This window comes from Loxodonta africana, chromosome 21, assembly GCF_030014295.1.
Source record: "Loxodonta africana isolate mLoxAfr1 chromosome 21, mLoxAfr1.hap2, whole genome shotgun sequence".
Classification (NCBI taxonomy): Eukaryota; Metazoa; Chordata; class Mammalia; order Proboscidea; family Elephantidae; genus Loxodonta; species Loxodonta africana.
This window is the reverse complement of record NC_087362.1, coordinates 67,785,287-67,810,820: the sequence shown is the minus strand read 5'-3', so window position 1 is coordinate 67,810,820 and position 25,534 is coordinate 67,785,287. Positions and strand designations below refer to the sequence as shown.

The window sequence follows — 25,534 nt, the reverse complement described above, 5'->3', positions numbered from 1 at the left end:
ATAACAAAGCCACTGATATGTCTGGCCCAAACCTGGCCAGCATGTACCAGCATAAGCCAGGAGATTATAGGTGGGATCAGATAGGAGGGGGTGCTTGCTCCAGAGGGCTTTAACAAAACAACTTTAACACAACAACTTGACCAAGGTAAATGAAGACACTAAGAAGCATACAAGAAAAAAGGAACAATTTTGATAAATGTTATACTGTATACAATTTTGCAACAAGAGTGATAACAACCAAAAAAAGTATGTATTCATATATGTGTATAGGAAGGAATATGCAAGTATATGAGTATGTATGTATAGATACATCTATAAGCATGATTGTGTGTGCTGCATATATATTCATATACATAATAAAGCACATAGAGGGCACAGTTGCGGAGACTTCCTAGACATATCTAAACACCTTGAGGGATTGTTTCACTGGGTTAAGTCTTAGGACCGTAGTCTCATGGGACAACTCAGTCAACTGGCATAATAGAGCTCATAGAGATAATGTTCTACATCCTAGTTTGGGGAGTAGTGGCCAAGGTCTTAAAAGCTTGTGAGTGGCCATCTAAGACACAACTATTGGTCTCTACTCATCTGGAGCAGAAGAGAATGAAGGAAACCAAAGACTCAAAAAAGAAACTAGTCCACAGGACTAAAAACCCACATGAACCACAGCCTCTTTTAGCCTGAGACCAGAAGAGCTAGATGGTGCCCAGTCACCACTACCAACTGTTCTGACCAGGGACACAATAGAAGGTCCCGGATAGAATGGAAGAAAAATGTAGGGCAAAATTCAAATTCTTAAAAAAGGCCAGACTTACTGGACCGATAGGGACTAGAGGAACCCCCAAGGGTATTCCCCTAAGATACCCTTTGCACTTGGCACTGAAGCCGCTCCTGCAGGTCACCCTTCAGCCAAATAATAGATTGGCTTATAAAATAAACAACATCACCTGTGAGTAATGTGCTCCCTTAAACAATCAACTAAAAGAGACCAAATGGTCAATACCCAAAAGCAAAGATGAGAAGGCAAGGATGGGCAGGGAAGCTAGATCAATGGAAATAGACCAACCAAGTGGAAATAATGAGAATGCTGACGTATGTGATGACTGTAGCCAGTGTCATGGAACAATGTGTACAAAAATTAGATGGCACAATTGTTGTTGTTGTTGTTGTTGTTAGGTGCCGTCGAGTCGGTTCCGACTCATAGCGACCCTATGCACAACAGAACGAAACATTGCCTGGGCCTGCACCATCCTTACAATCATTGTTATGCTTGAGCCCATCGTTGCAGCCACTATGTCAATCCACCTCGTTGAGGGTCTTCCTGTTTTCCGCTCACCCTGTACTTTGCCAAGCATGATGTCCCTCTCCAAGGACTGATCCCTCCTGACAACATGTCCAAAGTATGTAAGACGCAGTCTCGCCATCCTTGCTTCTAAGGAGCATTCTGGTTGTACTTCTTCCAAGACAGATAGATGGCACAATAAGCACCTGATAAAATTAAGTTTCCAACAGAAGTCTTCATTTGACAGAAATATATTGCTAATGAAAGAATGTGATGATACTTTTCAGGTATCTTTAACATTCTAGAGTGAACCTAATAGATATGAAACAAAACTAAGAATGGAAAGTTTGTATGTGCTTTTAAAAAAGGAAGAATTAGACGTTAAGTATGGTACATTGTTAAGTGAAAAAAAACAAGGTCCAGAACACTGTGTGGTGGGCTACTGTTTGAATTTTTATAAAAGGGAGGGTGAGTAGGAACACACACACACGCACACACACGCGCACGTGCACATGCTTCTATTTGCAGAATATCTCATGTCTCTAGACCACATAAGAAACTGGTAACATAAGTTGCCTTTGGAAGGGAAGTGTCTGGGAGACAGAAGCAGGAGAGAAACTGTTTCCTACATACTCCCTTCCGTGTCCTTAGAATTTTAACTTTTAAGTGGATTACATATTAAAAATGAAATTATTACGGGATAATAAGGGACACTGAGTTTCTGTTATGTATAATGGAAAAATTTGAGGACAGTCCATGGTGATGGTTGAACAAAATGATGAATGTAATTAATGTCACTGAATTGTACATGCAAAGATTGTAGAAATGGCAAATCTCTTGTTACCTGTATATTTACCACAATTAAAAAAAAAAAAAACTAGAACATTCTGTTTCAGCATGTTGTCCTCATGTGTGTTCCTTAGTATTCTGTTTTTCAAAATGCACACCAGGGAGAACACGACAATTCAGCTTTTATTCCCTCTAAGTTAATACTTGGACATACTTCTTCTCAAACACAAAGTGTCTCATTCCTTCATTTATTCAACAAATTTTATTTGGATACCTACTACCCCTGTGTCAGGCTCCACACTGGAGGCTGGAGAGGACAGTGGTGAACAAAACTGGCAGTCCCTATCCTCTGGGAATTTACCATGAGTGATAAAACATAAAAAGAGAAAATCAATGAACTAGTGGGGCTCAAGAAGAAGAAAATCATCTCAGAGGGCAAGGTACAGATATACACCGTGGTAGTGGGAGGGCAGCTTCAGGTCTATCAGGGCCTAGGCACTGGACCAGGCACTGGTAGCTGGAAACTGAATTCCTACAGGGTAAAGAGTCTTGTTCTCTGCAAGATGACAGCCCCAAGCCAAACTCGAGGCTTGAAGCCCCTTCTCCTTGAAAAGAAACTGAAAAAGACGCCTGCCAACTGAGACCAAGGGCCATGACTTCACAGGAATCTGTGGGCCTGGGGAGATGGGTGAAAAACACAGAACCTGAGCTGCACTGGATCAGAGAATCCCAGAGATTAGCAGAGAGCAAGAGTAGCAACATGCCACAAGAAGATCTGCTTCTGAGCTGGGGGTCATGTGATGTCAACTACAAAACCATAAAACCACTAGATAAGAAAGAAAGAGAAAACTCATCCATAAAACTGCATTCATCCCTATCAACAAGCAAAATTTATGCCACTCAAATTATACATAACCAAAACCTCTAAAGTCCATCTACAATGCTTTGCCTACATAGAAGAATCTGCTACAAACGACCTCTTTAAAGTATTAAAAAGCAAAGATGTTACTTTGAGGGCTAAGGTGCGCCTGACGCAAGTCATGGTATTTTCAACCAGCTCATATGCATGTGAAAGCTGGACGATGAACAAGGAAGACCAAAGAAGAATTGATGCCTTTGAATTATGGTGTTGGCAAAGAATACTGAATATACCATGGGCTGCCAGAAGAATGAATAAATCTGTCGTGGAAGTACAGCCAGAGTGCTCCTTAGAAACAAGGATAGTATCATGGATTGAATTGTGTCTCCCAAAAATATCTGTCAACTTGGCTAGGTCATGATTCCCAGTACTGTATGATTGTCTACATTTTGTCCTCTGATGTGATTTCCCTATGTGTTGTAAATCCTATCACTACAATGTAATGAGATGGATTAGTGGAAGTTACACTGATGAGATCTACAAGATTAGGTAATGTCTTAAGCCAATCTCTTTTGAGATATAAAAGAGAGAACCAAGCAAAGAGACATGGGGACCTCATACCACTAAGAGGGCAGTGCCAGGAGCAGAACGTGCCGTTTGGACCTGAGGTTCCTGTGCTGAAATGCTCCCAGACCAAGGGAAGATTAATGACAAGGACGTTCTTCCAGGGGTGACAGACAGGGAAAGCCTTCCCTTGGAGCTGATGATGCCCTGAATTTCAACTTATAGCCTAATAGACTGTGAGAGAATAAATCTCTCTTTGTTAAAGCCATCCACTTGCAGTATTTCTGTTACAGCAGCACTATATAACTAAGACAGAGGATGAGGCTTCACCTCACGTACTTTGGACATGTTATCAGGAGCGACCAGTTCCTGGAGAAGGACAGCATGCTTGGTAAAGTAGAGGGTCAGCAAAAAAGAGGAAGACCCTCAACGTGATCGACTGACACTGGCTGCAACGATGGGCTCAAGCAGGGCAAGGATTGTGAGGATGGCGCAGAACCGGGCGGTGTTTTATTCTGTTGTACATAGGGTCACGATGAGTCAGAACCAACTCAACAGCAACTACCAACAACAAGAACACGGAAAAAAAGCCGTAATACTATTTTGCAAGAAACGTTTGTGCTTTGGTTTGTCATCTACTAAAACTTTTTATTCTTGTTCCTAAAGGGTTTGACAATTGTTACGGTGGGAAAACAAGACTCAGGAGCCTGCCAAGCATCAAGAGAAGCATGGATGGTCACTGCTTCTCACCAGTCTATTCAGCTGGCCAATGGCCACTGTGCAGCCCTGGAAAGGACTGAGGGACCAGCCTAGAGTAAAGATAGATCTGCTGTTCAAAGGACATCACCAAAACTCTAAGGAATGAAACAAAAGTCATAATAAAATTGCAGATATTCTCACATACAGATTTGGCTATTTTAAGACAAAAGGAAACTAGGGGTGTTTTGAATCACTAATAAGTTGTTCATAATTTGGTCTCAAGTAAAATATTCCTGAACAATGTCTTTTAAAATCAGATATGAACAGAACACAACATCAGGTTACCCTGAATTTTTGCCTTCATCTCACCTAGAACCTGTTGCCATCTGGTCAATTCTGACTCATAGAGACCTTACAGGACAGAGTAGAATTGCCCCCACAGGGTTTCCTAGGCTGTAAATCTTAACAGAAGCAGACTGCCGCATCTTTCTCTCACAGAGCAGCTGGTGGGTTCAAACCACCAACTTTTCAGTTGTCAGCCAAGGGTTTTAATCACCATGCCACTAGGGCTCCTTGCCTCACCTTATAGTCAATTAGTATCCAGGATCAAGCCATTTTACTCTTTAAAAATAAAAAGCACAATTGGTCTCCATTCACCTGGAGCAAGAGAGGAAAGAGAGTCAGGAATAGGAGGAGGATATGCAATGTGTGGCTAACTGCCTCCATGAACAACTGCCTCCTTTCCCTTGAGACTAGAAGCACGGAATGGTGTCCAGCTACCATTACTGAACATTTTGAGCAAAGATTCTATAAAAGAATCCTGATCAAAAGGGGGGAAATGCAGAACAGAATTTCACATTCTCATGGACTCTAGACTTTCTGGTGCCATGGAGGGTAGATGAACCCCTGAAGCTATTTCCCTGAGAGGATCTTTAAACCTTAAGCCAAAAATATCCCCTTAAAGTCATTTTAAAACCAAACAATAGTTTAGCTTAACTAGTAAAAAAAGGTCTGCCTGGAGCACTATGCTCTTTCAAGAACTATCTATATGGGATCAAATGGATAACAGGAACTCAAAAAACTGGATAGGAACCTTACGGGGCAGTGAGTTTATGTTAATGAGGGAGGAACAACTCAGAAAAGGAGGGTGAGAATGGTTGCACAACTTGAAGAATGTAATCAGTGTCTCGAAATGGTACATGTAGAAACTTGAATTGGTGTATGTTTTGCTGTGTATATTCTCAGTTAAAAAACCCAAACCAAACCCATTGCCACTGAGTTGATTCTGACACATACAACAAAATAAATAAAATTAAAAAAAAAAAAAACACCAGCCCAGAAGCAGTAACAAATAATCATGACGAACACAAGCTCTAAAGCCAGACTGTTGAGATTCAGTATCTTGACTCTGCCAAGTACTAGCTGTGAAATCTTTGGCATTTTTCTCAGTATGCCCATGCAGGCACATTACATGGGCACTCACTCATAAAAAAAATAAAATAAAATAAGGGCCATGAGTTGGAGTTGACTTGAGGGCGACTGGTTTACACGAAACTTAATAGTAGAACCATACTTTGATACTTTGTTTTGCATCAAGAAAAAATAGGAAAATATACCTTTATTGTGGCATTCTAATGTCCAAAACCAAACCCATTGTCACCAAGTGGGTTTCAACTCAGAGTGACCCTACAGGACAGAGTAGAACTAACCCATAGGGTTTCAAAGTCTGTAAATCTTTAGGAAAGCAGGCCGCCACATCTTTCTCTCCCGGAGCGATTGGTGAGTTCGAACCGCCTACCTTACAGTTAGCAGGCGAGCGCTTAACCGCTGAGTCATTCAAACGTAGCTGCCCCTAAAAGTTTTTTTCATTTCCAAATGGGAGTGAGGGATTTGTTTTAGTTTTTAAATAGATTATCTTTCAGAAACTCGGGGAGGAACTGTATTTAAATGGAAAACTCCTCACCCAGGAATAAGCAAACCACACATGGGCTGCATCTATTTTCTAACATTGCCCTTGAAACCTGCGAGATGATGAAGGGAGCGCCTCCGGGGTAATCGTCCCACTACGACGGGACTCGGGGGGTCGGTCCTAAGTGAGCAAAGGGACCCGGAAGGATCAATCCACTCTGGATCGGCAATGCCCCGCCTTCCCTTCCTGCAAGGGAGCCCGTCCAAACGACCCCGGGAGCCGGCGACCACCCAGCCACACTCACCTGCCCACGGCTCCCGCAGCTGCGCATCCCCAAGGCTGCCCAGAGTGGGGCGGGGAGGGGTGTGGGCGTGGGCGTGGCCGGGGCGGGGCTAGGGCCGGGCCATGCCCACCGAACCTGGGGACAGTGCCAACCCTCCGTTCGACTCACTGCGACTGCGCGCGAGGACGCGGGGCCGCATAGGAGGTGGTGGCGCTTTGGTGGTTGAGATCTGCGCAGTTCACCTCCAGAAGTTACCTCTGCCCAGTTATAATCCTCTCAGGCCCTCCCTACTGCACATACGGTACTCCTAAACAACCACGAATCTGTTTTTTGTCACTATGATTAGTTTGCATTTTATAGAATTTTATACAGATGGAATAATCATATACTATTACTCCTTTTTGGGGAGGGGGGGGTCGGGCTAATTATTTTGAGATTCATCCATGCTGACTGTATCATTCCTATTCATTACTTGGTAGAGGGTCATCGAAAAAGAGGAAGACCTGCAACAGATGGATTGACGCAGTGGCTGCAACAGTGGGCTGAAATATAGCGAGGATTGTGAAGATGGCTCAGGACCCGGTGGTGTTTCCTTCTGTACATACTACGGCTGTGAGTCAGAACTGACTCCGCGACACCTAACAACAAGTGTCCATTGTATGAGTATAGCGTTTGTTTATGCAGTCACACGTTGTTGGACTTTGGGGTTGTTTCCAAGTTCTGGCTATTACCAGTAGAACTTCCGGGAACATCCATGTATAAGCCTGTGTAGGGACGTGTGCTTTTATTTCTCGTGGATAAATGCCTAGGTGTGAAATGGCTCTGCCACGTGGTAGATGCATATTTAACTTTTTAAGAAACTGCCAAACAATTTTGCCAAGTGGCTGTTCCCACCAGCAGTGAATGAAAGTTCTAGATCTTCCCTATTCTTGCCAACATTCTTTAGACATCTCAAAGGTATGCAGGGTATCTCACTGTAGGTTTAATTTGCATTTCTCTAATGACTAATGATGTTGGATATTCTTTCATGAGCTTATTTGCCATCCATGTAACTATATTCTTGAAATGTCAATTCAAATCTTTGCCCATTTTTTTTTAATTACATTATTTTGTTACTACTGAGTTTTGAAACTTCTTTATATAATCTGGATATGTCTTTTTTCAGATACGTGATTTGCAGGTATTTTTTCCATTCTATGACTTGTCCTTTCGTTCTCTCAAAAGAATATTTCAAAGCAGGAGTTCTTAATTTTGATTAAGTTCTATTTATCAATTTTTTTCATTTATAGATTGTGCTTTTGGTGACATAGCTAAGAAATCTTGGCCTAACCCAAGATCACGAAGATTTTATATTTTTCTCTGGAAGTTCTATAGCTTTAGGTTTTAAATTTAGGTCATGATCTATACTGTTAGTTTTTGCATATAATTCAAGATACGAGCCAAACTTCATTTTTTGCACATAGATATCCAATTGTTTCAACCATTTGTTGAAAAGATTATCCTTTCTCCACTGAATTGGCTTTGGTACCTTGTTGAAAAACAATTGGCCATATAAATCTGGGTGTATTTATGAAATCTCTATTTTGTTCACTCATCTATTTGTCTATATTGATGCAAATACCACATATATTCTTGACTACCATAGCTTTATAATAAGTCTTGAAATCAGGTAGTTTAAGTCTGCTGACTTTGTTCTTTCTCAAATTGTCTTGGCTATTCTCGGTCCTTAGCATTTCCAAATAAACTTTAGAATCAGCTTGACAATTTCCACCAAAAAAGACTTCTGGGATCTTGATTTGGATTGCAATGAATCTATAGATCAGTCTGGGCAAACAGAAAATATTGAGTCTTCTGATTTATGAATACGGTATATCTCTCCATTTGCTAAAAGCCTTTTTTAAGTTTTCAGTGTATAGGCCTTGTACATTTTATCCCTAAGTATTTCATATTTTTTATAATGCTATTGTAAATAGTATTATTTTTTAAATTTCTAATAGTTTGTCACTACTATATGGAAATATAACTGATTTTTGTATACTGATCATGTATCCTGCAAATTTCCTAACTCACTTAAAAGTTCGGGTAGTTTTTTCTACATTTTATAGGATTTCCTTCAAAGACAATCATGTCAGCTGTGAATAAAGACCATTTTCCTCTCCTTTTCCCATCTGGATGCTTTTTATTACTTTTTCTTGTCTTATTGCACTGGCTAGGACTTCTGTTACAATTCAGTGTGGAATGGATTGTCTTTCCAATAAATGTGGCTAGATCAATTAGGTAAGTATACAGGAAAACATGACTACTGACTCCCACCTCACACCATACACAAAAATTAATTTGAGAAGCATCACAGATTTAAATGTGAAAGGTAAGACAATAATGCTACTAAAAGGAAACATAAGAGACTATGTTAATAAGTAGGGCTAGCCAAAGACTTCTTAACCAGGACAGAAATAATATTAACAATAAAGGATTAATAATTGAATTTGTTTAAGTTAGTTAAATTGAATAGCAGGGGCAGGGGTCTAGGGACCATGTTTTCAGGGGACATCTAGGTCAAGTGACATAACAAAGTTTATTAAGAAAATGCTCTGCGTCCCATTTTGCTGAGTAGCATCTGGAGTCTCAAAAGCTAGCGACAGCCATCTAAGATACATCAATTGGTCCCAATCCACCTGGAGCAAAGGAGAATGAAGAACACCAAACACACAAGGTAATTATGAGCCCAAGAGGCAGAAAGGGCCACATAAACCAGAGACTCCATCAGACTGAGACCAGAAGAATTAGATGGTGCTCGGCTACCACCAATGACTCTCCTGACAGAGAATACAACAGAGAGTCCCTGATGGAGCAAGAGAAAAGTGGGGTGCAGAGCTTAAAGTCTAGTAAAAAGGCCAGACTCAATGGTCTGACTGAGATTGGAGGGACCCCAGAAGACATGGTCTCCGGACTCCGTTAGCCCAGAACTGAAACTATTCGCGAAGCCAACTCTTCAGACAAAGATTAGACTGGACTTTAAGACATAAAATGATACTCATGAAGAGAGTGCTTCTTAGCTCAAGTAGATACATGAGACTAAATGGGCAGCTCCTGTCTGGAGGTGAGATGAGAAGGCAAAAAGGGACAGGAGCTGGTTGAATGGACACAGGAAATCTAGCATGGAAAGGAGGAGTGTGTGGCCACATTATAGGGAGAGCAACTAGGGTCACATAACAATGTGTGTATAAATTTTTACATGAGAAACTAACTTGAACTGTAAACTTTCACTTAAAGCACAAAAACAAACAAAAATTAGTTAAATTAATAAAACTTCACTTCATCAAAAGACACCACTAAGAAAGTGAAAAGGCAAGTGACAGACCAGGAGAAGACATTTGTAAAACATATGTCTGGCAAAGGATTTTATTAAATTATTAAGAAAAAATCTGACAATGAGGAGGGGCAAAAGAGGCTATCCAAATGGTCAATAAGCAGATGAAAAGGTATTCAACATCACTAATCAAGAAAATGCAAATTAAAACTACACTGAGATACCACTATAAACCTACACCCTCAGTACCCACCGTGGTACAACGTCTTTGGAAAACTGGCAGTATCTATCAAAGATAAATATATATTTTTACCCTATGACCTAGCAGTTCCACTCCTAGATATGAGTATACCCAACATAAATAAGTGCTTATGTCTACCAGAAAACATGTACAAGAATGTTCATAGCAGTTTTATTCGTAAGAGCCAAAAACTGGAAACAACCTGCCTTAGTTATCTGGTGCTGCCATAATAAAAATACCACAATGGCTTTAACAAACAAATTTATTCCCTCACAGTTTAGGAGGCTAGAAGTCCAAACTCAGAGCGCTAGCTCCAGAAGAAGGCTTTCTGTCTGTCAGCTCTGAGGAAGGTCCTTGTCATCAATCTTCCCCTGGTCTAGGAGCTTCTCAGAGCAGGGATCTTGGTTCCAAAGGACTCAATCTGCTCTTGACTCTTCTTGCTTGGTGGTAATGAGGTCCCTCTCCTCTCTGCTCACTTCTGTCTCTTATGTCTCAAAAAAGATTGATTCAAGATACAACCTAATCCTGTAGATTGTGTCCTGCCTCATTAACATAACTGCCTCTAATCCTGCCTCATTAACATCATAGAGGTAGGATTTACAACACATAGGTAATTATATCAGATCACAAAATGGAGGACAACCCCATGATACTGGGAATCATGGCCTAGCCAAGTTGCCATGCATTTTGGGGGGACACAATTCAATTCATAACACAACCCAAATGTCATCAACAAAAGAATGAGTAAATGTGTTATATTAGTATAGTGTAATACTACACAAAATGGAAAAGAACAAACTAATGCTACATGCAGCCACATGGATGAATATCACAAATGTGATGTTGACCAGAAGCTGACTGCAAAAAAATTACATTTGTATGAGTCTGTTTATATGAAGCTCAAAATCAACTAAAACTAACCCGCGATAGTAAAGGTTAGAATGATGGTTATTTTTGGTGGGAGGGAATGACATCAGCAGGGAGGGAGCAAGCACAAGGGAGCTACTGGAGTGCTGGAAATGATCTATATCTTGACCTGTGTGGCTTTAAATAGGTACATACATGTGTAAAAATTCACTGAGCTCTACACATAGGATTTATACATTTTACGTGTGTAAGTTATATCAGTACAAAAGAAAACTAAATAAAGTATGTGTTTCTAAATATAATTATTCGATTCTACTGATATGCATGCTATTTCTGTCGCAAAGCTGCACTCTTTTGATCTCTATAACTTTTTAGTGGGTTTGACATCTGCAAAACAAGTACACCCTTTTTTCTTTCAAAGTTTTCTTCCAAATGTTTGCTTCCACATGAACTTTAGGATCAATTTTTCGAGCTCCTTAGAAAAATACTGGGATGTTGATTAGGATTATGCCATATTTGGAGTTTATTTGGAAAGCACTTGTATCTTTATAATATTGACTTTTCCCATCCAATTATCATGGTATGCCATTTCATTTGGAGCCCTGGTGGCGCAGTGGTTTAGCATCTGCTGCTGACCAAAGGGTCGGCAGTTCGAATCCACCAGCTGCTCCTTGGAAACCCTATGAGGCAGTACTACTCTGTCTTCTAGTGTCATTGTGAGTCGGAATTGACACAATGGCAGTGGGTTTGGTTTTTTGGTGTTTGGTCATTTCATTTAGGCAGGAGTTTTCAGTCAAGTTTTAAAGTATTCTTGTAGGGCTTGAAATTGTCTTGTTATAGTTATCTATTTCTAAGTACAGCATGGTTTTTTAATAGTATGGTATATTATGAAAAGAAATATTCCATTATGTTTTCTAACTATTGCTGATATAATTTAAAAGCTTTAACGAACATATCTGGCTGCCTTACTGAACTCCTTCATTCATTTTAGTAGTTTTTCATTTTATTCTTTTAATCTCTAGGTTGTGTGTAAAATATTAAAACTTTTTCATTTTTACAGGAAAATCTGGCCTTTGGTTAATTTTCTATGTTTTCCTGGAAACAGACAAAGATGGTATGTGTCCACTATTGTAAGGCAACATTTCTAACAATAAAAATGATCCCTAGTTGGTAAATTTTTTCTGGACTGAGAGTTGCAGTAGTTTCGGATTCCTCTTATAAACAGCAAGACCCTTGTGGGAACAGTGGAAGCTAAGCCTAGCAGCGGCATTTCTATGCAAAATAGTGCCTATGGCAATTAGTTCTGAATTGCTGAATGATCTCTCACAGCTGATGATGGAAACCTCGATGGCCAGTAGAAATTGCTCATTAGAACCCCCTCTGGGCATGAACCCTACCTGCCAGACCTTAGATGGGGGGGTGGGGAGTCTTTGCCAGAGCTACTGTCTGCTGGGGGTGTGAGCCTTTAAATCAAGGCAGCTTCTGCACCTGCCCGGTGTAGAGCTTGTCTACTTGCAACTGAACTGTGTGTTGTGTGAGCCTGAGCTGTCTCCTGAGGGAACTGCTGTAACCATTCCCACTAGGAATATCTGAGGATGCCTTACTGGCAGCATGGTAGATCCTGAATAGGCCAATGCAGTGTGGGGCCTGCAGCAGTCAAGTGAGCCTGAATGTTTAGTTGAATCTAAGAAGAATCCCCTCCCCATGGGCACTGCACAGTAGTGGCAGTGGTAGGCTAGACATTTAGACCCTCAACTCAATTTGGCCCAATGGACTATGAGACAAAAAGGATGGGGAGGGAGGTCTGACAAGGCACAAAAGGCCTGGGTAAGAGAGTCCATCCTCTAACAGAGAAAGCTCTGCGGTATGACGGGAAGTAAGCCATCCCTTTGTGAAGAGAAGATACAGGTTGGAGTGAAACCAAATTCGTGCCTACAGGAGAAATTGTTCACTGTCTGGAATGGGTGGGTCCAGAAAGGGACCTGGCCAGAAACCCAGCTGCAGCCAGTCTGAAGGGAAAAATTGATGTCTGGCTGAGGTGGGTATTGGAAGGAGGCAGGGAAGACAAGAAAATGAACCCGAAAACCCAGTGTTTGTGACAGAACCTGATAAAGCAGGTTGGCTCCAATTCCATTCTAATCTACACAGAGAAATGTTTAAGAGCTCCTAACAGACTGAGGGCCAAGGGCAGGCAAATGGCCATGTGGTGACCAGCAAGACCAGGCATGACTATAATACAACAGTTTAATATGATTTGAGGTCACTGAAAAAAAAGCTTAAAGAAAGTTCTACATGTGTGGAAAGGAGTAACCCCAGACCAGCCTAAACAGCATTCCAGGAGTCTGACAAAAGCTTTTGGTTGAGAGCAGACAAGTCAGTTTAACCCTGCGCTGGACTCTGACCAATGTCTTCTGCTGCCATCTAGCGAAAATTAATGGGAACGTAGACATTTTCTAAAATGACAGATTTTTAAAGCAGTACTGGGTATTTTAAAAGCCTAAGCTTTATAGGGCAGCTATGAGTTGGAATCAACTAGACAGCAATGGGTTTGGTTTTGGGGTTTTAAGCTGTTTCAGAAGAAGCCTGCTTGGCTACTAACCAAAAGGTTGGTGGTTTGAACTCACTCCATGGGAGAAAAATCTGGCACTTGCTTCCATAGATTACAGCCTTGGAAACCCTATGAAGTACATCCTATATAGTTGCTATGAGTTGGGATAGACTCAATGGCGATGTAGTTTTGGTTAAGCCATTTCAGAGTGGATAAAGCCCTTGATTCGCCCAAGGTATATAGGAAAAAAAGACACTTTTTCTAAAAAGATTAAATAAGTTCTACTCTAGTAAGTCTGATTTGCTAAAACTATCCAGGTTTGGGTTTTTTTTTTTTTTTTTTTGGTATCATAATAGGTGGGGCAAATGGTTCACATGCTTGGCTGCCAACTGAAAGGCTGAGGTTAGTGTCTAACGAGAAGCTCCTAGGAAGAAAATCTTGGTGATTTACTTCTGAATAATCAGCCATCGAAAACCCTATGGAGCGCAGTTCTACCCTGACGCGCACGAGGTCTCCGTGAGCGAGGGTCGACTTGATGGCGACTGGAGCGCAGTTCTACCCTGACGTGCACGAGGTCTCCGTGAGCGGGAGTCGACTTGATGGCAACTGGTTTTGGTTTTTATCATGTAATATTGTTCAATGAATTGGAGTCCTGGGTGGCACAAATGGTTAAGCATTTGATAACTAGCTGAAAGATTGGCAGTTTGAACACACCCAGAAGCACCTTGGAAGAAAGGTCTGGCCATCTGCTTCCAAAATGTCACAGCTTTGAAAACTCTGTGGAGCACAGTTCTACTCTGCAACGCGTGAGGTCACCAAGAGTTGGAATCAACTCAACAGCAACTGGTTTGGGTTTATTTGGTGGTTGTTGTTGGATGTAAATTACCTAGGATTCCCAAAATATAAAGATATTGTAGACATTATAAACACTGATGGGCAAAAGACTATGCCAGCTGAATAGGGTATGGAGGGGACATCCTTTCCCCATTACAAATCCTGCTGATCACAAAATTCACTAACTTTTCCTTTTCTACTTTAAAAGTGTTAACCAAAGTCATTGGATTGACTATGAGCAAAGGTTTAACAAAATCTTTTCCCCTTCTACATGAGAATCTGAACTTCTGTTTATTTCCTTGGAAGTATGTATCAATTATGTTGCTTACAATAAAAATTCACTGGTAAATTGCATCTAGATGGATAGGCAGATAACTACTGATAGGTGAGCCATTATTTTGGACCTCCTGAGTGTGGTGACTCATAGCTGAGCACATTGCTTGCAGGGACCCTGAAGCTATGGCTCAGGCATTATGAGATTCTTCTGTGGGACATGGGATTTTTAAAACAGGGCAGTTCTTGTTAAGGCCCAACGTAGATCTCGCCTCCTTTCCTCTGAGCTGTCTGCTGAGTGAACTGCTGCCAGGACACCCACTGCAAGGAACTGTAACATTGCCTTGCTGTCAACTGCAGTTCCTGCTCTTTATCCTTCTAAAGAGACCAATGCTGATTTAGTGTGGCGGTGGTCATCTCCTAAGTCTGAATGAACCTTAGAAGACCTTCGGTGGATATCACATCAGCTGCCAAGAATGATGTGTTGGTTTTCTTCCCCCTTTTCATAACTATACCCATTTCCTTTTCGTCTTTGGAACCTCCAGAATAATGTTGAATAAAACGGAGTGTAATGGTAATACTGGCAGACGGCGGAGGTGCGGGGGAGGGGAGCGGAGAGCGTGCTGGGCAAAGAGGGGAGAGGAATGCCTTGGGCCTCACACTTTATTTTTTCTTTTTTCATTTTTGAAATAGTTTCAAACTTACAGAAAAGTTGCAAAAGGAATATAAAAAACTTCTATAAAAAAAAATTTTTTTTTCTATAAAGCCTTCACAGAGATCTGCCAATTGTTAACATTTTGCCACATTTACTTTATCATATTCTTTCTCTCCGTATATGTATATATGTAAACTAAGAGTAAGTTGCAGAAACCTTAAACCAAAAATATCCCCTGAAGTCTTCTTAAAACCAAAAATAGCTTAACTAGTTAAAAAAAAAAAAGAAAAGCATTATGGTCTTTTAAGATCTATATTGGAGTCCTGGTAGCATAGTGGTTGAGAGCTCAGGCTGCCCATCAGAAGGTCAGCAGTTTGAATCCACCAGCCGCTCCTTGGAAACCTTATGGGGCAGTTCTCCTCTGTCCTATAGGGTCACTATGAGTTGGAATTGACAGCAACAGGTTTGTTTTTGTTTTGTTTTTAATATGGGATCAGATGGACAACAGCAACTTGAAAGATTAGATAGGAACCCTAGGGGGCAGTGAATTTATGCTAATGGGGGAGGAACAACTCAGAAAAGAAGGGTGAGAATCATTACACAATTCAAAGAATGTAATCAATGTCACTAAATGGTACATGTAGAAACTGTTGAATTGGGGTATGTTTTGCTATGTATATTCTCAACAACAACAACAAAATAAATAAAATTATATGGAAAAAAGTAAAAGAGTAACTTGCAGAGCAATTAGGCTACAAAAAATAAAAGATATCCAAATCCAGAAGGAAGATATAAAACTATCACTTTTTGCAGATGACATGGTCATATACACAGAAAACCTCAAAGATTCTACAAGAAAGCTATTAGAGCTAATAAATGAATTCAGCAAAGTGGCAGCGCTCAAAGTCGACACACAAAAATCAGTCAGGTTTTTATAGATCAGCACTGAGCAAGCCAAAAAAGAAATTAAGGAAATCTTACCTTTTGTAATAGCATCCAAAAGAATAATGTACCTAGGAAGAAATTTACCAGGAAGGTAAAAGACTTGTACATAGAAAAAGGAATAATACAACGTTACTGAAAGAAATTAAAGAAGACTTAAATACGTGGAAGAACTTTCCATGTTCATGGATTAGAAGGCTTAATACAGCTAAGATGTCAATACTACCCAAAAACCAAACCCAGTGCCATCGAGTCGATTCTGACTCATAGAGACCCTATAGGACAGAGTAGCACTGCTCCATAGAGTTTCCAAGGAGCGCCTGGCGGATTTGAACTGCCAACCTTTTGCTTAGCAGCCGTAGCACTTAACTACTACACCACCAGGGTTTCCATACTACCCAAAGCAATCTATAAAATCAATGCAATCTCAATCAAAATTCCAACAGCCTTCTTTGCAGAAATGAAAAAGCCAATCCTCAAATGTATATGGAATGGCAAGGAGCCCCAAATAGCCAAAGCAATCTTGAAAAAGAAGAATAAAGTAGAAGGAGGCACACTTCTTCATTTCAAAACATACTACAAAGCTACCTTTTGGCCAATGGAATAGAATTGAGAGTCCAGAAATAAATCCACATATCTATGGTCAACTGATTCTCAACAAGGATACTAAGTCCATTTAATGGGGAAAGAAGGGGCTCTTTAATAAATTGTGCTAGCAAAACTGGATTTTGACATGCAGAAGAATGAATCAGGGTCCATGTCTCACATCATACAGAAAAACCAACTCAAAATGGATCAAGGACCTAAATGTGAAAACTAAAACCAAAACATTCTTAGATGAAAATGTAGGGGCAAGCCTGTGGGACCTAGCATTTAATGATAGATTATCAGATACGGTAATAAAAGCACAATCAGCAAAAGACAAAATAGATAGATTGGACCTCATAAAAAATTAAGTACTTTTTTACATCAAAGAACTTTATGAACAAAATGAAGACGACCTACAGACTGGGAGAAAATTTGGGGGAACTATATATCTGATAAGGACCTAATATCCTAAATACTTATAAAACTTCTACAACTTAACAAAAAAAGACAACCAATCCAATCGGAAAATGGACGAAGGGCTTGAACACTCACAAAGAGGATATTCATATGACCAACAAGCACATGAAAAGATGGCATTAAGGAGATACAAATCAAACCCACAATGAGATACCACTTCACCCCCATTGGAATGCCAATAAAAAAAAAAAGTGTTGGCAAGGTTGTGGTGGACTTGGAACCCTCATCCAAAAAGTTGAATATAGAATTACCGTATGACTTAGGAATCCCAATATTAGGTATATACTCGGAAGAAATGAAGGCAGGAACACAAACAGAAACTGTACACCAACATTCTTTGTAGTACTTTTTACAGCCAAAAGGTAGAAACAACAAAATGTCCACCAACAGATGAATGGATAAACAAAAAGCATGGTATATACATACAATGGAATATTACACAGCTGGAAAGAGAAATGAAGTTCTGATGCATGCTACAACATGGATGAACCTTGAAAACATTATGCTGAGTGAAATAAGTCTAAAGCAAAAAGATAAATACTGTATGATCTCACTTATATGAAATAAGCAAATACATAGAAACCAAAGAATATTAATGGTTACCAGGTTCAGGAGAGAGGGGAGAAGTTTTTGTCTGGGGAACATTTATGTTAATGGTAGTGGAACAATTTGGAAAAGGGTAGTGATAATTGTTGCAAAACATAAAAAATGTAGTCAATGCCATTGAATTGTAAATGTGGAAGTTGTGTTGGCAAATGTCTTGGTATGTATATTTTTGCCATAATTTAAAAAAGAGTAAGTTGCAGACGTCTTATCACTTTATCTCTAAATACTTCATTGTGTATTTCTTAAAAACAAGACATTAACTTACATAATCACAGTATAATTATCAAAATTGGAAATTAACATTAATATAGTGCTATTATCTGATTTACAGAACTATGAAAATTTCATCAGTTTTCCCAATACTGTTCTTTTTTTTTAATAATTTTTATTGTGCTTTAAGTGAAAGTTTACAAATCAAGTCAGTCTCTCACATATAAACTTATATACACCTTACTACATACTCCCATTTACTCTCCCCCTGATGAGCCAGCCCGCTCCCTCCTTCCAGTCTCTCCTTTGCTGTTTTGCCAGTTTCTAACCCCCTCTACCCACCCATCTCCCCTCTAGACAGGAGATGCCAACACAGTCTCAAGTGTCCACCTGATAGAAGTAGCTCACTCCTCATCAGCATCTCTCTCCAATCCATTGTCCAGTCCAATCCATGTCTGATGAGTTGTCTTTGGGAATGGTTCCTGTCCTGGGCCAACAGAAGGTTTGGGGACCATGGCCGCCGGGATTCTTCTAGTCTCAGTCAGACCATTAAGTCTGGTCTTTTTATGAGAATTTGGGTCTGCATCCCACTGTTCTCCTGCTCCCTCAGGGGTTCTCTGTTGTGCTCCCTGTCAGGGCAGTCATCGGTTGTGGCCGGGCACCAACTAGTTCTTCTGGTCTCAGGATGATGTAAGTCTCTAGTTCATGTGGCCCTTTCTGTCTCCTGGGCTCATAATTATCTTGTAATCTTGGTGTTCTTCATTCTCCTTTGATCCAGGTGGGTTGAGACCAATTGATGCATTTTAGATGGCTGCTTAAGTTAGCATTTAAGACCCCAGACGCCACACTTCAAAGTGGGATGCAGAATGTTTCCTTAATAGAATTAATTTTGCCAATTGACTTAGATGTCCCCTGAAGCCATAGTCCCCAAACCCCCACCCTTGCTCCGATGACCTTGGAAGCATTCAGTTTATTCAGGAAACTTCTTTGCTTTTAGTCCAGTCCAGTTGAGCTGACCTTCCCTGTATTGAGTGTTGTCCTTCCCTTCATCTAAAGTAGCTCTTATCTACTATCTAATCAGTAAATAACCCTCTCCCACTCTCCCTCCCTGCCCCCTCGTAACCACAAAAGAATGTGTTCTTCTCAGTTTAAACTGTTTCTCAAGTTCTTATAATAGTGGCCTTATACAATATTTGTCCTCTTGCATCTGACTAATTTCACTTAGCATAATGCCTTCCAGGTTCCTCCATGTTATGAAAGGTTTCACAGATTCCTCACTGTTCTTTATCGATGCGTAGTATTCCATTGTGTGAATATACCATAATTTATTTATCCATTCATCCGTTAATAGACACCTTGGTTGCTTCCAGCTTTTTGCTATTATAAATCAAATACTGTTCTTTACAGCATTTTTTTTTTTTTTCTGGTTCCAGAACCATTTTTTAGTTGTCTCATTGCTTTTAGTTGCCATGTCTCTTTAGTCTCTAATCTGGTAGTTCTTTAGCCTTTTTTTTTGTCTTTTGTGGCATGACATCCCTCAGTTTGGATTTGTCTGATGTTTCCTCATAGTCAGATTCAGGTTTGGAGCCCCACACTTTAGGGAATTCCACACTGGCCACATCCCTTAAGTGTGGAGCCAAGGGGGCAAGCCCATGGGAGCCTACCTGTCTTCTACCTTCTAGGCCAAGTGTCAGCAAACATTTTAGGAAAGATCAGAGAGTAATATTTTAGGCATTGAAGGTCATGTAGTATGTTTACAACTGCTCAACACTGCCGTTGTGACAAGAAAGCAGCCATAGACAATACATAAATAAATGAGTGTGACTGTGTTCCAATAAAAATTTATTTACAAAAACAATCAGCGAGACTGGATTTGGCCTGTGAGTCATAGTTTGCTGACTCCTATTCTAATCCATGTCCCAGGTACCAAGAACCCCAGAATTTCATGTCCATACAGCCCCAAGTCCATTTCCAGGGCAGGCTGTGTGGGCCTTCCCCGTGTCTATCATCCTGAGGCACATGCCATATTGCTCCTAGGGTGCACATACACTTCCGAAAAGAAAGTACAAGAGTGCTATGAAGCTTTACTACAGTTTCTCTTTTGATTCTTGGACTTGTGAGTTGATGTATCTCACCAAATTCGTGGAATTTTTGGCCACTGATCTTTCTAATATTTTTTCTACCTCATCATTTCTCTCCTCTCCTTCTGGACCCCCAAATACACAGATGTTAAACTACTTGATACTGTTCTTCTCTAAGAAAGAACTGAATGCCCCAAAACTTCCACAATCTGTCATTTAGAGGTTCCTCAGTTCCACTAGTAAATGAGATTCCATTTACCATTTTTAATAATTTCTCCCTAAGCTTCATTTGAACAATATCTATTGACCTATCTTCAAGGTGACTGATCCTGTGTTCTGTACATCCAGCCTGCTATTAAGTTTGCCCATGATTTTTTTTTTTTTTTTTTTTTGTGACCCTTCACCTTGGCCTTACATAGAAGGTGTGCCCCCTTTTGGGTTTCAGTAGAAAGCTTTAGGAATTCATCAAGCCCCTCCTACTTGATAGGACTTGAGCTTCACTCTAGTACTGAAATTTCTGCTTCCTCCCTAAAATTTTCAGCTGGGTTCTCTGCAGTCTTGGGCTGACACTCTTTAAGAGTCAGCCAGGAGAGGATACATTCTACAATATGGATAAAGCTGGAAGACATTATGCTGAGTGAAATAAGTCAATCATAAAGGATAAATATTATATGACCTCACTAATACAAAAAGACAGGAAACAGCAAATACATAGAAAACAAAGTTTATTAGTGGTTACCAGGGATGAGAAGGAGCAGGGACAGTAAGGTTAATGGTGATGTAAAAATTGCATTGACTAAGGGTAGGGTTGCACAGCCAATTATTGTAATTGCTGTCAATAAGTTGTACACCTGTAAGAAGTTGAATTGGCAACAGTTGTGTGATATTTATAACTATGACCAAAAAAAAGAGGAACTACTGGGCCTTCTTAGGTACAGCCAAACACCTCATGGGATTCAGTTCCTTAGTTTGGAGGTTTAGGGTCACTGTTTCATGGGACATCCCAGTTAACTGGCCTAATAACATGTTTAGTTCTTCACCAGTTAACTGGCCTAATAACATGTTTAGTTCTTCCGTTCTGCCTCCTAGATCATTGTGTAGTGTTTGGGATTTTAAAGGCTTGCAAGTGGCCACCCAAGGCACAACAATTAGCATCTATTCATATGGAGCAACAGAGGAAGAAGGAAAGTCGTGAATAGGAGGAGGAAAAGGAATGTGTGGCTAATTGCCTCCATGAACAACTGCCTCCTTTGCCATGAGACCAGAAGAACTGAATGGTGCTCATCAAAGAGTCCATAGAAGAATCCTGATCAAAAACGGAAGAATGCAAAATAGAATTTCAAATTTTCATAGACTCTAGACTTTCTGGAGCCATGAAGGGTGGATGAATCCCTGAAACTATTGCCCTGAGAATATCTTGAAATCTTAAACCAAAAATATCCCCTGAAGTCATCTTAAAACCAAATAATAAAACCAAAAACCAAACCTGTTGCCGTCAAGTTGATTCTGACTCATAGCGACCCTCCAGAGTTTCCAAGGAGTGCCTGGTGGATTCAGACTGCTGACCTTTTGGTTAGCAGCCATAGCACTTAACCACTACGCCACCAGGGTTTCCATAGTTCAGCTTAACTAGTAAAAAAATGTGTGCCTTGAGCATTATGGTCTTTTAAGAACTATCTATATGGGATCAAATTGATAATAGCAAATTGAAAGATTAAATAGGAACCTCAGGGGGCAGTGAATTTATGTTAATGAGGGAGGAACAACTCAGAAAAGAATGGCGAGAATGGTTGCACAACTCGAAGAATGTAATCAATGTCACTCAATGGTACACGGAGCAACTGTTGAATTGGTGTGTTTTCCTGTATATATTCTCAACAACAATAACAAAATAAAATTTAGAGAAAATAAAGATATTTTTCCAGGAACACAGCAGCCAATGGCCCATTGAGCAACATATACCCAAGTTTTATTATGACTGCTGTGATACATACCTGACTCTCACCCATGACTCGCCATCTGTGAGAAAGACATACTGCAGTGATAGGAAACACAAAGAGAATGTGAATGACTACTATCAGAAATGGATGGAAGAGCAAGCTCAGAGCCTGATTAACAAAGTAACAGTTGCATTGCAATACCGAAAGATACCTCCTACTCCATTCTCTGCTCCTCCTCCAGCAAGGGTGATGATCCTGCCTCCTCTCAGTCTATTGGGTCCTCCTTGCCCTGGTACGATACCAGTAGCCCATATGAGGTGCCTTCCCATGATCCAATGATGGGCCCTCCTTCTCCTAGGATGATGTCAGTGGGATCTGCTCATGGAATAGGCCCCCCATGAGAGGCCACATGCCATTAATGCCTGGGACTCCAATGATGAGGCATCTCTCCTGTCCCATGACAGTGCCTACTCAGCCAGGAATGACCTGAGCAGACAGATAGGGACAGAGTAGCCTCTCTGTATCAGTTTTACGTTACTTGTACTACTTCACCAGGAGATCACGGTGCTGTGATTCTGGATGTTTTCTAACAGGAAGGTAGACTTGCTCTCCCTTTCTATCAGAGAAAGAATTGTTTTAGAAGGGATTACTGAAACAAAAAAAAAGGAAACTTTTGTTTGTATTGTGACATACGAAAGTAAAATTGTCAACTCTTTTAGTTAAAAAAAAAAAGGATATTTTTCAATTTCCAGAATGAAAAGCCCACTTCCCTGAGCATTTTAAAAGAGATACTTTTCCTCAGACACTTTATTGAATTGTAGTAAAATTATATGCCACGAAGATAGAAATCTTAACAAGGGTGCTTGGAATATTATCTTTTGAAAATGAATGAACTCCCTGTTAAAGATAGTTTGGCCCCACACTTTTATCTTTACTTCCTCTCAATACCCTGCTAAAATAATAGTAAAGGAGATAAACCAAAACCAAACCCATTGTGGTCGATTCCAACTCATAGCAACCCTAAAGGATAGAGGAGAATTGCCCTATAGGATTTTTAAAGAGCACCTGGTGGATTTGAACAGCCGACCTTTTGGTTAGCAGCTGTAGCTCTTAACCACTGTGCCACCAGGGTTTCCGAGTAAAAGGGGTAGAAGATGCAAAACCACAACAAGAGATGAGAAGCCACCAAGAGATAAGAAATTTAAACAAATTCATTCACGATACAAAGCAGAGGGCGCAGGTAGGTAACTGATAAAGCCCAGTAAAGAAGACCAAGGACTGGAATGCACTTGCGAGGAGGTGGTAGAGCAGCCAAGCAGGGAGTGAACCATCCCTCAGACCCGCAAGTGGCTTCTGCCTTGTAAATGCCCACTAGAACAAAGAGTAGAGGTGAAACATGGAGCCCAATCTTCCTACTCCCCTCCCTACAGCTCTCAAATAGCAGCCATCTGGTGGCCTTGCATGCACTACCCAGAAAAAAGTACAGCAGTTCTTCTCTAAGAAAGAATCGAATGGCCAAAACTTCCGCAGTCTGTCATTTACAAATTCACCAGTTAAACATCTCAAAAGTGACTTCCCATATGATCACCCTAAGTCCTATAGTCAACAAGAGCCCCCAAACAGATGATTTATGATCTCATTCTCATACATGCTCTGATAGTCAGTGGTCGCCAGATTTTGATGAAAGCCTCCACCTGACAGATTCACTTCTAAAATAAGCAAACAGAAAACATGACCAGAACGTAAGGGGCATGTTCACACTATATAACTGTCACTCCAACAAAAATGTCACTCTAAGGACTAAGGTGCACCTGACCCAAGCCATAGCATTTTCAATCACCTCATACACACGTGAAAGCTGGGCAATGAATAATGAAGACCGAAGAAGAATTAATGCCTTTGAATTACGGTGTGGTGAAAAATGTTAACTATACCAAAGACTGCCAGGAGAACAAACAAATCTGTCTTGAAAGAAGTACAGCTAGAATGCTCATCAGAAGCAGGATGGTGAGACTTTGTCTCACATAATTTAGACATGTTATCAGGAGGGATCAGTCCTTGGAGAAGGACGTCATGCTTGGTAGAGAGTCAACGAAAAAGAGGAAGACCCTCAACAAGATGGACTGACACAGTAGCTGCAACAATGGGCTTAAGCGTAACTATTGTGAGCATGGCACAGGACCAGGCAGTGTTTCATTCTGTTGTACATAGGGTCACTATGAGTCAGAACTGACTCAATGGCACCTAACAACAACACAACAAATGCCATACATAACCAGAACAGGCACCACCTATACATAGCTGGCCAGCCTTATGATGCATACAGCCTGGATCTCAGTGCTTATAAAATGGTAGCATTGGGCCTCACATAACTTTGGGGAGAGGAGACAGAAACAAGATCAGCATCAGCACAAAGCTGATTCCTATGAGGTGGAGGTCAGACAACTCCACTCTCCAACCTTTTTACCAATTCTGATACCAGCCGTCCCTCCCATGGCACTCTCTACTTCTTTGTTGTGTTCGATAATTTGTTACAATGGCCACACAGAATTCCCAGACCATAATCATGATTATGAGATTCATTAGGGAAGTAACAGGTTAAAATTCAGGATCAGGATCAACTTGGAAGTGACAGGAACCACTCAGGAGACAGGAAACAGTTCATCAATCAGGATAGCTTCCAACCTCTCAGCTCCTTTTCTGCCATGCCCGCAGGCAGGCAGCTCTCCCTCTCAGCCTTGGCCCTTGCTCTCGGCCTCAAGCCTTGTTTTCCATCTCGGGCCTTGTTCACCGCTTCAGGCCTTGGCCCCCACCCAGGCCTGACCTCTGCCCTCCTCAGGCAAGTATTACAAAGCTCTTTAGCTCCTCCAATAAGTGCCTGGAGGCACCCCACTCCACCAGGAAGCCTTTTGCCCGAAGGCACTCAGCTCTCTCACTCTGTGGGTCAGCAAGCCCAGCCTATTGGTCCCATGCTACTGCCATCTTCAGTGTTACTGCTGTCTATGTCTCCTGAGCCTAGGAGGTTCTCAGTGCAGGCACCCTGGGTTCAATGGATGAGCTCCACTCTGGCTGTTCTTCTTGATGGTAGAGAGGTCCCCCTACAACCTCTGGGACTGGCTCATGTAAGTCTAGCAGGATGGCAAAACTGACTGATCCCCTTGGTGGGCCACAGGCACCTTATTTGCAAAGTCCTATCCCTGCAAAGGTTTCATATACCTTATTTGCATTGGCACACTGTCCAATCCCCGCAAGGGTTCCATGCACCTTATTTGCGTAGTCCTACCCAACCATTTCATGGAAGTTACAAGACCATGGCTAGAAGAGCCATACAAAAACAATTCACTGCACCACAGTCCTACATGGAAGAAATATAGGAATGGAAAAGAACTTTTATAATATCTCTAAATACTTGGCCTATAAGTAAGATAAACCCTCACTTACCATAGTTGGAAATTAACAAATAATGTCTAAAATGGATGAATCAAGAACTGGTGATATAAACATGTTGCTTGGAGACAAAAATAACCACCACGAGAAACAGCTGAAAGAGTTAAAAAGTGGTTGCCTGGCTAGGCCT

At 40.9% G+C, this 25,534-nt stretch overlaps 1 long non-coding RNA gene and 1 pseudogene across 16 annotated transcripts in view; one reads left to right on the top strand and one right to left on the bottom strand.

Moving 5' to 3' along the window:
* The window catches only part of LOC111752347 (uncharacterized), a 234,744-nt gene that overhangs the window by 197,503 nt on the left and 11,707 nt on the right, over positions 1–25,534 (bottom strand). The gene's annotated exons all lie outside the window — the stretch shown is intronic.
* LOC100655757 (U1 small nuclear ribonucleoprotein C-like) lies at positions 6,508–22,447 on the top strand (annotated as a pseudogene).